The sequence below is a fragment of the Cucurbita maxima genome, unplaced genomic scaffold (assembly GCF_002738345.1).
Source record: "Cucurbita maxima cultivar Rimu unplaced genomic scaffold, Cmax_1.0 Cma_Scf00001, whole genome shotgun sequence".
Classification (NCBI taxonomy): Eukaryota; Viridiplantae; Streptophyta; class Magnoliopsida; order Cucurbitales; family Cucurbitaceae; genus Cucurbita; species Cucurbita maxima.
This window is the reverse complement of record NW_019272017.1, coordinates 11,000,128-11,018,779: the sequence shown is the minus strand read 5'-3', so window position 1 is coordinate 11,018,779 and position 18,652 is coordinate 11,000,128. Positions and strand designations below refer to the sequence as shown.

At 40.8% G+C, this 18,652-nt stretch overlaps 1 long non-coding RNA gene across 1 annotated transcript in view; it reads left to right on the top strand.

Annotated features, from left to right (window-relative positions):
• The first annotated feature begins 683 nt into the window (after positions 1 to 683).
• LOC111490343 overlaps positions 684 to 18,652 on the top strand; it is a 67,955-nt gene continuing 49,986 nt past the window's right edge. The window contains exon 1 of the long non-coding RNA XR_002719551.1: positions 684 to 718. This is a non-coding gene — a long non-coding RNA (uncharacterized LOC111490343). The remainder of the gene's footprint in view (positions 719 to 18,652) is intronic.

The following is an 18,652-nucleotide window of genomic DNA, read 5'->3' as shown; positions in this document are numbered from 1 at the left end:
TTCTTTGTTCCGGTTCTGGTTCAAGATTTCATAATGATTTATTTCCTTCTTTGTTTACAGTTCAATCAGTTAAATAGATAGGTGAAAGAAAAAGACAAAGAACAGATTCGAGACACACCTACCTTGTTTACTGTTCAATAATAACTCATAATAATTAAGTAGAAAGAGAAGAAAAAGAAGAAATAGGGACAGGTGAAGAAGATTGGGTTCCGGTTCCGTTTGAGGTTGAGTCTGACAGTTCACTCTCATTCATAAGGAAGGAGTATTGCTCTTAGTTTACAGTCTTCTAAAGAAGAAATAGGGACAGGTGAAGGAGAAAGAATATGCTTTACCCAGTCTTTAAAGGTGAGAAGGAAAGAAAAGATTCGAGACACACCTTGTTTATAGTTCAAGAAGGTGAAGGAAAAAGATAGTGAAACCCGAGTTGGATAGGTTCAGGAAAAGGGTTTCGGTTGAGTAAGTAGTGATTGATTGAGTTTACTGTGAAAGAATAACTCACAATAACGGAACAAGTAGTTCAGTCGAATGAATCGAGAGTTGAGTCTGAACTCGAATGAATCTTACTTGAGTTTCATCTTTTAAAGCTGCTAACTCCTGAATTTCTTCTTTCACTGTAAAAGATAATTCATCTTTAGTTGAGTCTTTGTTTTCAGTGTTTGAAGGAATAAATAGGGAATATCGTCAAAGGTGAAGGGAAGGTTAATCAATAAGGTAACAGGTTCGGGAATAGAGTCAAAGGTTTAAGGTTTCGTCTTTCCTTCCTCATTACCGAGTGTTGGAATAAATAGGAAATGGAATAGCTTTACCTTGTTCAATCTGGGAGGGAGTTAAGGAGAATGAATCTTATCTTGTCTTGCCTTTGACTTTCCTTATTAATTACCTCGTTCAATTAACCATTTATTCTATTTACCTCCTCGTAAACAAAGAAGGTGAAGGAGAGAAGCCTATTTACCGAGTTCCTTCAGTAGTTCAGGCAATGGAATTGTGAGACCGAGTTACATCAGTTGAATTAATCAATCTTTTTTCTCTTCCATCTTTGAATTGGATTTGACCTTGTTCAAGAAGAGAAGGTTCAGCTTTCGTCTTTCAAAGCTCCTAATGAATTTACTCCCCTGTAAAGAAAGCAGCTAAGGATTGAATGAATTGACTCTCCCTACTATCAAGGAGAATGCATCTTTCTTGTCTTGCTTTTGTCTCCCTCAAATACAGTAAAGGAGTAAGGAATGTTTCATCTTGACTTGAAACAAACACTTGAAGGTGAACGAGTGAAGCAGTTATAGAAGGTGAAGGGAAGCAAAGAGAGAGAAGAGACAGACCGGCCATATGTCCTCTTAATTAAAGAAGGTAACAGGTAAGTAAATAGGTAAAGCTGCTGTTAATGAATGGACTCTCCTTTACAGTCTTTGTTTGAAGGGAAAAGGTTTGATGAGGTTGAGTATTGACTTGTTGGAGAGGTTCAGGAGAATGCATAGGAAAGGTGCGAAGCCACAAGACCTAGTTTATCTCCTTAATGAAATAATAAGGGATCAGGGAATAGAGTATAAGGAGCGGATCATACAGCCTATGTTTACTGCTCAAGAATAGGGAAAGGATCCAGATAAGAGAGAGAATAAAAGACCTAGTTACCGGGTTCAAGCAAGAAAGGATCAGAGAAAGAATCAAAGAAAGACCTAGTTACCGGGTTCAAGCAAGAATAAAGAGGAGAGCGAAGCAATGAGAGACCGTAAAATAGTTAGTTCAACCCTTTAGTTGTCGAGTAAATGAATTAGCTTCTTTAGTGCTTTACCAGAGAGTCAGTCAAAGAGTGAAAGCAAGAAAGAAGAAAGAGCTGTTCCAGAGGGTATAGGTCAGGTAATAGTAGAAAAGAAGAATGAGCAAGTGGTTCCAATGAATAAAAGGAGTATTGATATCTTTTACAGTGAATAAATAAATAGAAGTAATTGAGTTTAGGAGTTTCCCTACTATTTAATGAACCATACATAACTGAATAGAGGAAAAGGTTAAGGTTTTCTCTTTCGTCTTTACTTCCTGTTCACTCTCATTCATAGTTCAATGAGTCTAATTCATCAATAGGTGAATATCGGTTTCTTTTCTTCTTTCGTTTCGTCTCATTCTTGTTTCGTTTCTTCTTTGTTTGGTTCCGGTTCATCTTTCTTCTTCTTTTCTTTCACTCAGTCTCGTATAGAAGTTCTCTTCTTTCTTTTTCTATTTCTTCTCAATTCCGATTCTCCTTCCTCTTCTTTTCCTCTTGTGACTTCTGAATAATCAACTATACAAAAGTCCCTTCATTATCTTACTTTCTCTCTCCCTTGAAATGGCTTCCTCCCCTGCTATGAGTTCTCCTTTCGACTGGTTGACGCTTAGAGCTGAACTACCACCTAGCGCACTAAGGCACCTTATAAGGCTGGATCAACTGAATCCGATAGTAGTTGTCTCTGTCCACTAGAGTGGTGAATGAAAAGCATATTCTCCTATTGCAAGAGTGCCACGGAGGCGCTTGCTTAGATGAGAGTGGAGTTCCTTCACTTCCAATTGCTTTCCTCTCAACCTCGAACAACCCCACAGCCTCTCTCTCGTGGGCTAACCAATGCGCCCCTACTAACAGCTATCTAATGCAAATATCTCATTTATGAGCCATATTTGCCTGAATTAAAGGCAACTGAGAGCCAAGCAAGCAAACCGTAAGGCCCACTCGACCTGTATGGATTCCGAAGAACTATAAAATCAAATGAGTAAGCAGTATACTTTCAGTCTAAAGTTTCAGATATCAATAGTAGTGAATATCTATATTTTCCAATATTCAATTGATCGTATGGAAAGACGCCTACACGGAACCTATACGAAGGAGCAAACAAGCCCCGTACTCTACTTGAATTTGACTAGGCATTGATTCTCATCTCGTTCAATCAATCGGCCCTCCTAGGACTGTTGTTTCAAGAATCTGACCTTAGCAACCCGAAACGTGAGCGGGGAAGCTGACTACACCTTAGCCCTTTGACTTGAGTTTGATTTCTGCAGTGCTTTATGAGCCGACTGCAAGCACATACCTATGGATCTATGTCACCAAAAACCCCCAGCAAGTTTACCAACCAGCACAGATCTTCCCAAGCAACTTCCAACTGAGCTAACTAGACATGTATCGAAACCTGGCCTATCTCCTCATTCGCCGCCCCAGAAAGCCTTCCCCACCAACTCTATCTTCACTTCTTGTTCTGATTATGAGGGAAACGGTTTGAAACCCATAACTAGGGATCTGCACTCCCACTCCACTTTGCCTTCATCCAAAAGACCTCTCGGAGGAAGAACTTGAATCCTTCCACCATTATCCACAACAGGTTCAACAAGGTGAGGCGAAGAAGCTAAAATGAATGAGCATCCTAGGAAGCCCTAGAGAAGGAAAGACGAATTTGATAAGCTAATGTGAGAAGCTAATGCCGTGGATCGCCCTTTACCTTGTAGCAGGAATTAGTTATCCGGGGAATGAGTCTTCGGCGGGAAAGGATGTCGATCCAATACAGGTACAGGTCGCTAATTATCCCTTGGACTAGTTAGCCTGAATGTCCAATAGCAATAAAGCAAAGAGAGAGGGGAAAGCTGCCCGAAAGTGCCTATTTGGAAGGTGAAAGCGCCTAACAGTTTGCTACTGAGGCTCTCTTCTCTCCCCCCTTTGAGGTATCGACTTAGCCCGAGGTCAACAAAAGTGAAAAAGCTGGGTTTAACATGGAAAAAGCGTCATCCCGCTTCTTCTTCGACTATGAATAGATTCTCTTTCTCCATAATTGATGGAAGCCACGTAGGAAGGAGACTCTGAAAGAGCTTTGCGCCTGTGCGTGAAGGAATAGACACTCTGATGCTGAGGAAGAGACTGAAAGACAGATTTCTTTTGGAACGGATATGACTATTAATATCTTAATATAAGTTCTTCTAACTCGAAATAGAAACAACAAGCTCGCCCTTTTGTTTTGGAAGATTTGGCAACGACAGCGCTACCTAAGCCCATCCTTTCTTCACTTGTGTGACAAATCAAGAAGTTGGTTCAGTGAGGAAAGATAGGGAGAATCTTTCTTGTTGCGGAAAAGCAAGGGAGACAAATATCGAGATTGGGTTCGCGCTCTGTAACTAATAGAGAATTCCCTTATCTGACGGATACTTGGCTTAGAGAGCAGCTAACGTCCTCGGCTGAAGCAAAGATAAGCTAAGCCTTGGCGCAACTCTGCCCGAATCACCCTAGTCTATTGGACATATCTGTCAAAACCCTCTTCTCCTTCAGACTCGACTACACGTAAAAGTTGTCTCGGCTGAAGCTAACTCTCTTTCATGAGTGCATAGATGGATGATTTCTCACTTATCACAGCTTGTTGAGGCAACTTCTAAGTTGGCATACCTTGCATACATCGAAAGAAGAACCGCTCTTTTCTCTTTCTTCAGACTTTCAAGTGACATCCATCCCATTCCCGTTAGTGCTACTCTGCCTTCTTTCCCGGCATATCTGCTTTCTTGTCACATATGCGCTGCTACTAGTTAGAATAAGCAACTAATAAGGTAGACTATCGCATATCTGCTTGAAGCTGGTGGTATACATACGCATATCAGCTATAGAAGGAAGCAGAATAACTTAGTCAGAATCAATCCCCTTTTTAGGAAAGGAATGGCACTAGACTCAGATAGAGCAAAGCTCGCAATATGAGTGTTTGTTCTGCTTTCACAAATGGATCAGCAGTGATCTCTACTGCACCTGAGCTAAGGGGTTGAATGTCGAAACCAACCATCCCCAGAGTGCGGTGAAAATCCAATATCGATCTGTCTTCCGCTTTATTAATACATTGATAGCCTGATTAGTAGAGGATTCAAACCCCATAGAATGGTATGAGATAGATGCCTTCCAATCGTCAGATACAATAAACGATTTTATCTATGCATTCATTGAATACTAAATCTCACTAAACCTTCTTTCTAAGTATGATAGAGGTGACGAATGGAGAAAGTTTGATCTCTTCCGACGACAAAAGTGATCAATTGTTGGGTTTTTGGGGTTCTCTTATTAGGCAAAGAGGTCGGATAGCGAAAATAGCGGGGAAAGACAAAGATCTCGCTTCAGTATGGCTAGGCAGCAGCAAGGAAGGTCTCTCTCGCATCTACACTTTCGAAGCACGTGCATAAGAGCTTGAAGTGATTCCATTTCTTTGTTTCAAAGCACCACTTGGTTCTAAAGGACCAGTCTAATCTTATCCTTTCTTTTATTGGTTAATCCATTTTTCGGAAAAGGGTTATACTATAACTATCGGATGGGGTCCTCTAAGAAAGAGAAAATTAGCATTGCCTCGCAGTATTGTCCTTATTCTGCCTTATATCACACCTTATCCACTCGTTAAAAGGGGGCCGGGAGTGGAAATAGAGCTCCAACCCAACTACTAAACTACTATTGGTAGAGGAGGTCAAATTCCTTCGATCAAGTGAAAGCTGCAGGATAGGCCTTTTGCTTTTGATAACCGATTCGAAGGAAAGGCAAACTAGGACGCGTTAGAGATAGCAGGTTCTAGGGCAAAAAAACGAATGTTGTTCCATCCCCTTTCATCTTTTGCTAGCTCTTTGTCAAGGTCAAGTTCTCTTCGCTTTCTGCTGCCCTTCCTGTTGAAGTGAAGTTCTAATTAGAAAGGCATATATTTCCATGTAAGTTGTATGCTATCCTGTTGGAGTGGCCTACAAGGTAGGGATATGCTGGAAATGGAACTACATAGGTTGTGGGAATTGGATCAATTTGAACTGATCCAAATCAAAGTACCCCTTACCTCACGTATTGGCTCTCCTTATTCTATTCTTAGACTTTGAGTCTAATCCTCATTCTCAACATCAAGGGGCTCTCGACTATAAGATAGTGGCTAGTAGTCGATTCTTCGGAGTTCACAGCCGAAGCTGCATCAAGCCCTAGCCTACCATCCGAACTTGTTGAATCAACATCGTAATCAGCAGCTCGAATTAAATCAGTGCTTGGTGTATTCCCCCTGCTCGTTATTACTTTCATTTTGCATTTTGACTCGTTGATAACCTTTGCTGCTTCCGAAAGCTGCCTTGGAGTGGATAAAAAGAAAAAAGAAAAGCCTGCCTTGCGCCTCGTTCCTCCCGAAAGGTCAGTTCAAGCACACAACCTGAACTACAACTTTAAGTTATCAATTCCATTCGATATCTAGAACTGTCACCTACGAACAGCCTTATTCATTGACACTGATACAATGAACTACTTGAAGCGGTACGATAATAAGGCTTCCGTCACCTCTGATTGTTAGGGCTAGTTCTGTGATGTTGTTTTCTCTGTATCGTATCTTACCCCCGTTCCCCGGGCCTACTGCAAGTAGACGCCTTCCCCTCCGTTTGATAGTTTCGTTCTGTCTGCTGCCCCCGTTTGCGTAGTTGCTTGTTTCATCTTTCTTGAAAAGATATGTGGTTGGTGTTTAGAATTACCTTTATAGCCCGCCGAAACGAAATCTAGAGACAATGCAGCAAGAGCGAGACCCGGAAAAAGAGCAAAACCCAGATAGGCATATTTTGTAGCCATGATCGTGATAAAAAAGTGTGAGGAATCCTCTTTTAGACTTTGACTCTCCCACTTCAGTCGTTGCTTTTCTTTCTGTTACTTCGAAAGTAGCTGCTTCAGCTTCAGCCACTCTAATTTTCGATATTCCTTTTTCTTTCTCATCAAACGACATCTTCTTCTGGAAATCCTAGCTATTCTTAGCATGATATTGGGGAATCTCATTGCTATTACTCAAACAAGCATGAAAAAAGGTATGCTTGCGTATTCGTCCGTCAAATCAGATATGTCATTATTGGAATAAGAAATTGTTGGAGACTCTAATGGTGGACAAGCATGATAACTTATATGCTGTTCTATATCGCCATGAATGACGGAACTTTTGCTCGCATTGTATCATTGGTCTACGTACCGGAACTGAGAACATTCGAGATTATGCAGGATTCTACACAATCCTCTTTTGGCTCTCTCTTTAGCCCTATGTCTCTTATCCTTAGGAGGTCTTCCTCCACTAGTAGCAGGTTCTTTTGGAAAACTTCATTGATTCTGGTGTGGATGGCAGCCTATATTTCTTGGTTTCAATAGGACTCCTTACGAGCGTTGTTTCTATCTACTATTAGATCAAAATAATTAAGTGATTAATGACTAAACCAATAAATAACCCATCACGTGCGAAATGATAGAAGATTTCCCTCCTTTAAGATCAAACAATTCCATCGAATTGAGTATGATTGTATGTTTGATATGATAGCATCTACTATACCAGGAATATCAATGAACTCTATTATGGAAATTTCTCAGGATACCCTTTTTTCGTTTAGCTTCTAGAATCTATTTCTTAGTTCAGGATCCCTCTGACTAACTGGAATCAAAGAATGAGTAGATTTGTTCCACCCAAAATGGGAATGGGCTAGGGGGGTTATTTAGAATCTATAATCTGATGATCGAGTCGATTCCATGATTCTAAGTTCATTTCATAACGGGCTAGAGGAATAGGGCTAGGTTTATGAGAAGGGGTCATCCGAGCGTATTAAAATAGATACTATGTTTACATATGGATCCCTTCGTCCTTCCATTCCATTTAGGATTAGGAATAGGCGTACGGACCTTTTACATATCTCTCGTTATTTGGGACCCTATTCTTTGGGCTTCTATTGAATCGAGAAATAGGGTTGATTGTCCATCTTTTTGATATAATAGTAAGGCATCCTCCGGATAATTCAAATCGAACCAATTGGATGTCCACCTCAGACCTATATGACATGACCGAGCAATAGAAATACTCTAACACTCTACCTCATATATTCCATACATCACACTAGATAGATATCATATTCATGGAATATGCTTGAAAGATGCCTTGGTGGTGAAATGGTAGACACGCGAGACTCAAAATCTCGTGCTAAAGAGTGTGGAGGTTCGAGTCCTCTTTAAGGCATAATGTTGAGAATGCCCGTTGAATTGGAAGGAATAAGTTCGGCAGCGGATCACGAAATCTTGGTGATCTTCTCTTGAATGGGAGTTCGCTTTGAAATCGTCCGCCCTGCACCCCCGAGTATATGCTTCAACAGGAATGAAACAAGGGTAGATTGATACAATAGAAACCTCTGGGAAAATGCCCACTACTTACCCATTCAGTGACTTTGGCACTGGACGTTCCAAAAATGGGGTACTATCGGGGCGGGTGAATTCAATAATAGACGCCTGTTGGCATTCCATCCTTCCTTCCTTCTCCTTTTAGGGCCTACCCGAAAGAGAATCCAGTGTTTCTTGGTCGTGAATATCTGAATAGGACGAACCAACCGCCCCTTTGCTTCGGAACAAAACAATTAGAATTAGGCTCGTTGTACTGGAATGTGTATTCTCCATATAGTAGGGGATCTTTCAATGGAGAAGATCTGTCGACCTAAGACGAAGAGAAGGGTCTATTTGATTTAGTTATTCAGTTAAACCAATGATTCGTTATTGTAACAAATAGCAACAAAGATTGAATCCGGGAAAAGTCATCTTTTTCTCTACAATGTCTTTGTCATTTGATCCAATAGCGTTCTGTTAGATTAGATAGGAACAGATTTGATAAATACTGATAACTCGAGGAGTAATAGAACGGAAAAATCCATTCGATAATGAACTATTGGTTCTAAGCCGTCTCTGGTGATGAATCAACAATCCGAAGTGCTTTTCTTGCATATTCTTGATAAACCTGCCTTTCTATATACATATAAGGTAGGGGGATTTGTTTGGGAAGTCACCCCTTTTACATCTCTTCGTCTGCAAAGAATTCTCGATGCGAAAACACAGAGACAAAAGGATGATCTTTGAATAGGAAAAAGAGTGGATCTGCGGGATCCCAAATGAATTGGCTTATTCGAAAAAAGTCTTGTTCGTTGGAAGATCTATCTCGTGTCTGGTACTGCACGGTTCCACTCTGCAAGAACTCCGAATCATTCTCTGAATCAAAAATGATCTGCTTGCCTTGAAATGACCTAGCCCAATAGGGAAATCCAAATGAATTGGGCCTTTCGATACAATTAAAGGGAAAGAAAGCCCCAAGGGCGCCATATTCTAGGAGCCCAAACTATGTGATTGAATAAATCCTCCTCTATCTCTTGCGGGTCGAGGACTCCTTCCCCTTCTTTCCGATTCGTATTGTTCATAGAGAAATCTCTGATCAATATAGAACAAGATCCATTTTGTATCATATCTATGGGTGATTCCTGGGTTTGGGCCGAAGAAGCAATCTCACTCGATCATTATCAAATTGACTGCAATCTTTTTCTGTCCGGGAGGATCCCAATCCCAAGTCTTTCTATATTCTATGATAAGCATCTTCCTTGTTCTCTTTCGAGCTGGTTCTACCCTTTCATTCCTGACTTCCTAAGTACCGACCGGCTGAAGAGGGGCTTGACTCACTCTGAATATCCAGAGATGATGATTGAGTAAACGAAGTAGCGGCAAGGAGGTTGTTAATATACACTTTATTCACTTATCTGGCCATAGCGGCTGTTTTTCTTTGATAGCATGCTTGACTTAACACCATTGCTTTCTGAACCTAAACCTTAGAAACCCCTCCATCTAATTCTCTTTCTCTAACCGTATGTCTAGTGGCTAGAGCAAAGAATCAATCAATCCTCTTTAGCCCCAATTCCCTAAACATTGATCCACTTTCAAATAAACAAACAAAGGTCAGTCAAGCTATATAAACCAGAGAGAGAGACCATGGATGCCTGCAGCTAGCCTTTCAGCAAAGAAAGGGATTGGCCCATCCTAACTCAAATTACCATCCTTGAACCATCCTCACGCCTGAAATCAAAGAAGATGATGGATTGTGTAAAGAATGAGAGTTGGTTCTTGTGGGGCTTAAAGGAAAGCTAAGAAAGACAACATAAAGAGAAGCGAGCACTCCTTAGAAGGGGAAAGACCAGGATTGAGCAACGATTTAGACCATCCTCCTAACTATGCCTGAAATAGCTAAACAAGGTAAGAGGACTGTCTTTCACGGAGCTGCTGCTACAATAAGGCCTTCGGTAGCCAGAGGTAGATTTCTTCCATTAAAAAAAAAAAAGAGAATTATCCCGTGAACAAGAGGCATGCTTACTGTCTTATCGATGATTGGATGTCCCAAAGGTGCTCTCCACGGCTACCTAGGGAGTGATGAACGGCTTGTTATCAACAATTGAAAGGCTTTGCTTGATTTCCTACCCCTGACTTCTGCTGTTCTCTTTCTTTGAGTGGGAAAATGAATGACTTAGTTCAAAGAGAGGTCAATGTCAATTGATCACCTCGGTAGGTAACCAAATGTACTTTGCTTTACATACACGTTGTTGGGGGGCACTCTCATTTATTTGAAGAAAGCACTTCCAGGAGGCAGTCCCTTGACCTTTACCATACATGGATAAGTCATTTGCCGTACAACGCTTACCCCCTAGCTTCTTGACGCTAAACTACAAGATAGCCCTCCATACCTCTTGAAAGAAAGGAGAAGAAGGAGAAGTAGATGAGAATTTGATAATAGCAGGCGCAGGGGAGAGTCCGAGTATCTACTACAAGGCCAAAATGAGATAACAGGGCTCTCCCCGATGATAGCTCTCCGATAACATGGAAAAAAGAGACTCGACTCCCTCCCAAACAACTTGCGGATCTGAATTTGTGCCATATTTCCTGGATGGAATTCGCGTGGAACCAACATCACACGGTCTCTCTTGAGAAAAAGAATATGTTAATTGGCTATGCCCCTTCGAGAAGGCTAGCAACCTTTACTACCCACACGCTTCACACCTGGGGATTAGTTATAAAGGACTTGGAGACGGGGATTGATTTCTGGCTGTCCTAACAAGCCAAATAGCGTAGCGTATAGAAGAAAAAAAGGTATCCCAATGATCGCCTATGCCCTTTCTTTGGGTTCGTTTTGCCGAAAAATCAAACAAAGGGGTAAGATTACCTACCTCTCGCCTGTGCTTCTGCCCAATGCCGTTCAAGGATAAGAGGACACCCTTACCTTACTAAAGAAAGAAAGTCATGCAGACCATTAGTGAAGGGCCGGGGATCTGTCAAAGCTCTAGCAAGAGGGTACGAATACATGATGGGGGTAATTCATTCTCTTTACCCCAATGGCTATTCTAGCTTTGTCTCGGAATTCCAGACCCGGTTGCTGTTCTACCAAGCCTTCAGCCGAGGGCTTCAAATTCAACGCTGGTGAAAAAAAGAACAAGTACAACTAACCGTGTGCGAATACATTTCTTCTTTTGTTCTATATATAGAGAACAAATAAAGAGCAAGCACCAATATCAGTAGATCGGGAACGGAGAACTCCGTGGGAACAAACTGCCTTTGGTCTTAAGCTTAAGCTGACCTTCGCCGAAACAGTTGAAGATAGTAAGGTAGAAGTGAGTTTATCTTGACTAGTTTCCCCTTTCTCTAATAAGAGGATATCCACCCAGATAGAGGGAATACAAAGATAGTAGGAACGTAGGGAATTCCAAAATGAGGGAAAAGAGAAGATCGAAGAAGCGTAACTTCTCAAATCAAATAGTTGGGGCAAAAGCCTTAGATTCTCTTATGATTTCCTTTCGGCTCATCTCCTCTATTATCCTCCTGGCTATTCCTGGCTATTCCCCCTGCTGAATCAGATCTGGTAGTTGCAAGCAGTGTTAGAAGGCTAAAGCATTACGAAGTTTGATAGAGCATTACTAAGTAAGAAAGACAGACCGAGCTAGCTGTCTTAGACGCCTTAAGGCTAAAGGTTAGAGCCTGACTTCAGTCATTCCTAAAGCTTTCTGTTAGCCCAGACTTCCCATTTCAGTTAGTATTTCAGTGTTCTTATACAAAGCCCCTACTTCATCTGTGTAGGCAAGGCATAATACCAAGAAGGTAACTCGGGAATGATTCCACTAATCAGACTTAGGCAAAAGCCCTTCAAATCCCTTATCCTGGAATTCCATTACTAAACCTGGTGAAGCAAGCCCTTACTTTGATGAAAGAGTTTCAAGCTGCAAGTATGATTATTAGTTGAAAACCTAGTCTTTATAAGTCCCACGGTGGGAAAGAAAAGCCATCTAAGGTAATAAGCCACTTTATCAGCTAAAGGATAAGCAGTAAAAGGCTAAGGATCCTATCTAGCTTCTTCTTCCCAGATCTGCTATATCTAGCCAAATCTCCTTATCTGCTAAAGGATTTCCCCTATCTGGGGAACATACGGAGGATGCTGCTTTTTCAGGTTTTTACTTCGTCATGTCCCGTCCTGTAATAAGAACCATGGCATTCGCAACCTCGATCTAGTTAGTGTTAGTAGAGGCCGTACTTGGAATAAATAATAAATAGATGGGCAAGGAAGTCTTTTACGGGAGGAAGTTCGAATCAATACCTATTTTTGCTCTCTTTCCTGGCGAAGGCATTAGAGCTAGAAGAAGAAGCCACATGAGGACAAGAAAAGGCCTTAAAGAACAGATTTACCACACACACCCTGCTATAGAATATAGAAGAAGATCAGCTAGAAGCTAACATCTTAGTAGGCTGCTCGGAAAGCCTATTCTATTATCTGGAAGAATTCATTATAATAATAATACTTGAGGCTAGGTTGTTAGGAAGTTCATTCTAGTCTAGTAAGGTTAACGAGTTACAGGGGAGCTCCAAGTAAACCTAACTCACCACTTTCAGGTCTGGGCTATTCCCCCAGCTTCCTCCTCAAAGGAAGCAAGTCATCATCGATCTATTGCATTCCTGTCTTTATCAGTCTAAAGCAAGGAAGTTGGAAAGTGTCAAGCTAGGGATTCTCTTCCCGTCTGTCTCTGCTCCTAGTCCCTTCTCTATTGACTTAGGAAAGGCGGTAAGAAAGTCGTCCGTCTCAGGGCCTATAGCCCCCAAGATCAATCAATCTTGCTATTGAGCTTCCCGTCTCTTACCTAGGAGTAAAGGAAGTAGAATGCAAGTTCTCAAGTCAGAGAAAACCATTCATTCTAAGACTTATAATAAAAGGTACAAGGCCAGATTAGTCTTATAGCTTTTTCAAAGTCTTGACTTCAGCAGATCTTCTAGGCGCAAGGAAAGAAGAAAGAATCGAAGAAGATCCTTCTGAGTAAAGAATGACAGTTTTTGGTGAATGACTTCCTAGAGTTTACTATGGAATTGGAATTTAGGCTGAGCACTACGAAAGAGATTGAGCTTGCAAAGCATTGACTTAGCTTCCTCTTGAGTTAGGGAATAAAAGACAGTTCTGGCCTTTCTCCCTCCTAATAACTTCAAATACCTCCTATTCTATTGGGGATGCATACAACATCAATGGAGCGAACTCTTACTCTTAAATAAGACATCAATTAGTGTCTTAACCCTTATCCTATAGAATCTCATCCAACACCAAGATCAGTCAGTTACCACAAAAGGGAACTGACTGAGGAAAGAACAGCTATAGAACTGAAGCCCGAGAGCTTGAAAGCATCCTCTTCCTCAAGAGTTGAGAAGGGGGTATGTTGTAGTCACGTCTGGAAGCTAAGAGGAACATGAGTTGCAAAAAAGGAAAGCACAACGACCTTATATAGAGGAGCGGGAAATAAGTCATTCTAAATAGTAGTGAACTTCTCAGTCAATAAGAGCTGGGGATCTCATAAGCTAAGGAATTATATCAGTCGAAAGAACATAGATAGAGAGCTCTAAGATTGATAAAGTGCCCTAAGACCTCTACTTGAAGTTCAGGGGTATAACGTAACCCGAGTCTGAAACAAAAATGATAGTTATAGAACTTTATTCCCAGAGGGTGCGCTTGCAGGTGGGGATAAGTAAGATTCTTTTGTTACAAGCCATACCGACCTGGGTAAATGGGCTAGTTTTGAAAAGTCCTATGCCTTAAGGTACTTACAATTGACTTACACGGGAGCTAGTTAGGTTCGAAAGGAAGATTATAGCCTTCGTGATAAGAAAGAGAAGAGTGATAGTTTCAGGACTTCTAGATGAAGATTGAGTCTTTACTGCTTAGCTTGAAGCTAAAGTAAAGAACTAGAGCATTACGACAAGAGCAGTGTTAGGAGACCATAGCATTCCGAAGTCGTCAGCAGCAAGCAACCTATATATATATCTTTTGTTCCCTGCCAGAGATTTAGACATAGAAGCCATAGATTCACTTCCCAAAGCCATTATCCCAGTGGGAGTTATTGATGAGGTAGCATTCTTGGAGGATGATTGCAGGTCTTACCACTTCACTCGCCCTATAGTAAAGTCCAACTTCGTCTTCACAGGGAGCAATTGGGAAGTTAGAGTCCATAGAAAGATAAGCAAGGAGAATATTGATACAATCCCGGCAAGTAAAGTGAGAATATTCGTTTCTGTTTTTTATTGAGATTTGAGGGCTAAAGCCCGACATCCCTGATCTTCACCCAGAAGTCAGATTGTTGCCTTCCTCACCAAAACCATTTGGCACTGAACTAGACTTTAGGAAAGAGAAGGCTAGAAGTATTAGGATCCTTTTCGCATGTTGCGGAGATTAAGACAACTATAGAAGTTGGAAGCCCGCCCTTAGAAAGAGTCTAAAGTCTAAAGCTAGTCAAGTATGTATAGTAGGATTAGTTGTTATAGGTTTCCCTATAAAGGATTTCCAACTTCCCCCGTACTTTCAAATAGTTTAGAGTTAGATCTTTCCAGTTTTCTTCAGATAAGCCCGAGATTCCATCTTAGTTGCTTCAGGACTTAGTTATCAATTTCGATTGACTGACAAGGCTGTAAAGAGATTGAATTAGTGTAGTTATCTTTCCCCCCAAAGTGTGCATGAGTTACGAAAGGCGGAAATCTTTCTTTCTGCTTAGCTTGAAGCGGTATAAATTCTAGGCTAAAGTGAAAGTTGGAGGGAAACACAGGTAGTATAGGTATTCAAAGGCCTTAAAAGATCGGGGAGTAAAGAAATATCAAGGCTTAGGCAGGCGTTAATTTGTAGTCTCGACTTTAGTGAGTAATCCTGTGAATGAGAAATAACGGAATTGATTACCGATGTCAAGTATGTCACACTGCCCGTCCTGCTTCGGCGAGATCTTTGATTGGAAAACCTACTTTGCTTTGATGGCATCATATTGCATCTTACATGATGAGAAGATAAGTCCATAAAACATAAAAAGGCCTCTAACAAAATAGAACGAAATCAGAATCTTTCCTTCTTTGATCCCTGTCTTATCCCACCCTAGGAACATACTTAGTAGAGTGAAGAGTTACAGTCTCGACATAGAAGGCCCGTACTGAGAAGGAGAAAGCAACCTATCTTAGTGGGAAAGCTACAAGTCTTATTTATTTACGAAGGGGGGAGCTTCTTATTTAGCATTGAGTTATAAGCTCTTCCGAAGTTCGAAAGTAAGAAGACTAGGGTTATTAAGTTACAGGGGAAATAGGTTGTATTGAAAGAAAGGAATTTCTTACCCCCCATCATTAGTATGGCTCTCATCACTCCTATATATGACAGTTAATAGTCTCATACTGAGCATTATGACTTAGATTATATATTTCAATACCAGCTCTAGACAGAAGAGCTGAAAGAGAGTATTCTATCTTACTTTCTTTCTGTCTTCCCACAGAAGTCACTACAGTAATATATCGGGCAGAGCAGAGTGGATAAGGGTGAGACAAGAACAAGAGCGCTACGAAGGATGTCAGAGCTAGCGAAGACTAAAGCATTACTAAGAAAAAAAGACCGAGCTAGCATCTTTTAACTAAGTCTTTGAAAGACTGTAGTTCAGCTTTATTTAAAGTCATGTCAGGCAGTTAGAATAGTAGGCTTATATATTATTATTATATAGTTAGACAGCTTGAGGAAAAAGATTAGTATTAACTCTTTCTAAAAGAAGACATGCTGATACAGAAGAGAGCTTCTACCTGCAAGCATCCTGAGCTGCAGGAAAAAGGCATGATATTCTTGTTGCCATCAAATCTGATAAAGTATAAGAAAGAAGAGTCCTTTGATTCATCTCTATTTTTATAATGACCGAGCGGAGAAAGAGAAGCCCATTTACCCTGCTTTAATAGATCTTGTTGTAGGCCTGGAATAATTGCTAGAAGGTAACAAAAGAAATGCCACTAATAAGTATAAGTTATAAGGATAAGTCTGCTCTGACTTCATCTTATAAGGTAGGTAAGGCTCTTTTCAAGCAAGAAATACAACAATCATTCAGTCTGAAAGACGGAAGTCTCATATTTCCCCTCCTGCTTCTGATCTAGTAGCAAGGATGAAAGCTACTAATAAGGCTTACGCTAAGGCAAGGCCTGAACTCGTCCCAGAACTAATTCAAGTCTTTCTTAACTTCCTCATCCCCTAGACCCAGGAAAACTGGCTAGCTTTGAAAAGCCCTATGCCATAAGGTACTTATCTTTCTCTTTCGATACTAGCCCGATGGGATTTTCATTCCTCTTTAAGAATCTTATCCCAAAACCATGGAATACAATACCCCTAATCCCAATTACTAAGCTCGGTAAATCACTTTCAAAACCCAGGGAAGTTACAGAGTCAATCAAGTAGCAGATTCTCTTCTACGGATTCTAGTTACTCAAGCCGTAAAGAAGGCAGAGCATCCTATTTCTATTATTGCGCATTCCTAATCAGGTAGGATAGGATGTCAGAACCCGAGCCAGTATTGGTTATATTAGAAGTTAGACTTCCGTCCTTCGATTATGAGTTCTATTTAGGGGTGAGCACTACGAAGTCGGAAATAAGGAGAAGCCAAAATCCCTGATCCCCGTGAACTCACTATTGAATCATATCCTTATGAGGAAAAGCCTATAGAATGAAGTAAGGGAGTTCCCTTCATCTCAGGATTTCATTTCTTTAAGTCGAGTCGACCCGTAATCAGTATAGGAGATGATCTTCTAAGTTACCAGGGAGCTAGCTTGTAAGGAATTTAGCTCTGTTAGTCATTACCTTATGGTAACCTAGTTTATCTATTTCGAGATGCTTTTAGTGTTCCTGGAAGCTCAGTTTATTAGGCTTAAGTCTTAAGTACAGACAGAGAGAAAGAGCAGCAATAAAGCTAACTCAATTATTAGTCCCTACTTCTCTACTCACCCTAACTCTACAGAACTCCAATAAGCCTTAAGGCTATAAGCCTTAGAAAGAGGTAACGGACTGACTCATAGTCTTTGCTTGGTAAAGCCCTGACTGAATCAGTAAGGTAGGCAAAGTTCGAAAAAAAGTGTCATTGAATCAGAAATAAAGGCTTAGGCAAAGGCTGGCCCTACTTCATCAGATAAGCAAGCAAGGAAGTCTGACTGCTAAGGTAAGGAAAGCTAGAGCTCTGACTTCGTTCGTGAGGAAATATCAGACTGACAGCAAGAGGAGATTGAGTTAATCTTTAGGTTTTAATACAGGCCCGAACTACTTACAAAGAGCGGGAGATAATACATTCTATTTAGTACAACCTTTGTCAGCTAGGAAAGAAAGGCATCTGACTTCGTTCGTGCCCGGTGAATCTATTCCTAAACCCTGATCTTACTAGTCCTGAAGAAAGGCTCTTCAAGCCTATGATATTCCAACCCGGGTAAGGAAGATAAAGACTGAATATTAGGATTCTCCTATTCCGATCTCCTTTTCTTTGAAAGTCCCGGTGGGATAGTAAGTAGTTAGATAGTCAAGTAAGGAAGTCCTATTCTCTTTACCCAGAATCGAGGGATGAAATTCCACTATTAAAGGTTAGCTTCCAGGAAGGTCACTAAGTAGGTAACCACCAAGTTCTTCGTTCTGGAGTTAGTTTCGGAGGGCTTGCTTTGATATGAAAGAGGAAGTGGGAAAGGTGGTCTATAAGGAAAGCTAGAACTCTTAGTTCCCGCTCACTGAACTAGTCTATCGGAAAGCAGCAAGTAGTTCTATTTAGAGCCTTCTATTTCTTTCTATTATGATTGACTTTCTGTCCTTCGATTAGTCTTGATATTGAGGATTTCTTTCATTATTGCTCACAAACGATAGAAGACTTTATGTTTTCCCCAGCAAACGAAAGATCATGACTTCTTTCATTTTCTTACTGACTTGACTCTCTTTTTGCAATAAGGTCAATAGATCGAGGAAGTTTGCAGGTAACCTCCTTCTCTGTCTTCTCTTTCTGGCTTCTAACTCTTCTTGTTCGAGCTATTGTCTCAGGCTTCTGCCTTACTTGCCTTTCTGTCAAGGGGAATGAAAGAGCTACTTCCTCAATGACTTTCCATGGAAGAGCCCAGAGGATTTTATTCAATAGTATTCGTATGTTCCAGGGAATTGATTAACAGGGGGAATAGTAAGAGGCTGCTATAGCCTACTTCCTTGCTTACCTTTTCAAAGTCAGGTCGTGTAAAAGATGAATCCAGTACTGCTTTTATCAACGAAAAAGTCTAACTAAGTGTCACCTCCTGCTTAAGGGATATTAAAGGATAATAAATGTTAGCTCTCCGGCTTCTAAGTATCAGGAAGGCCTCGTCTCAAAAGAGGAAGCTTAGCCTTCCGAAAAGGATTGCAACTAAGTCAAGACAAGATTCTGTAAGAGCCAGCACTGACTTCCTTCTTGGATTTCAAGAACAATAGTAATTCAATCGAAGGACGGTCTAGTATTCTAGGAGAGTATTCTAATAGTACTAGCTTTTTCTATTTCAATAGGAAAGATTGAAAGGAATTAGCTCTTATCACACATTATC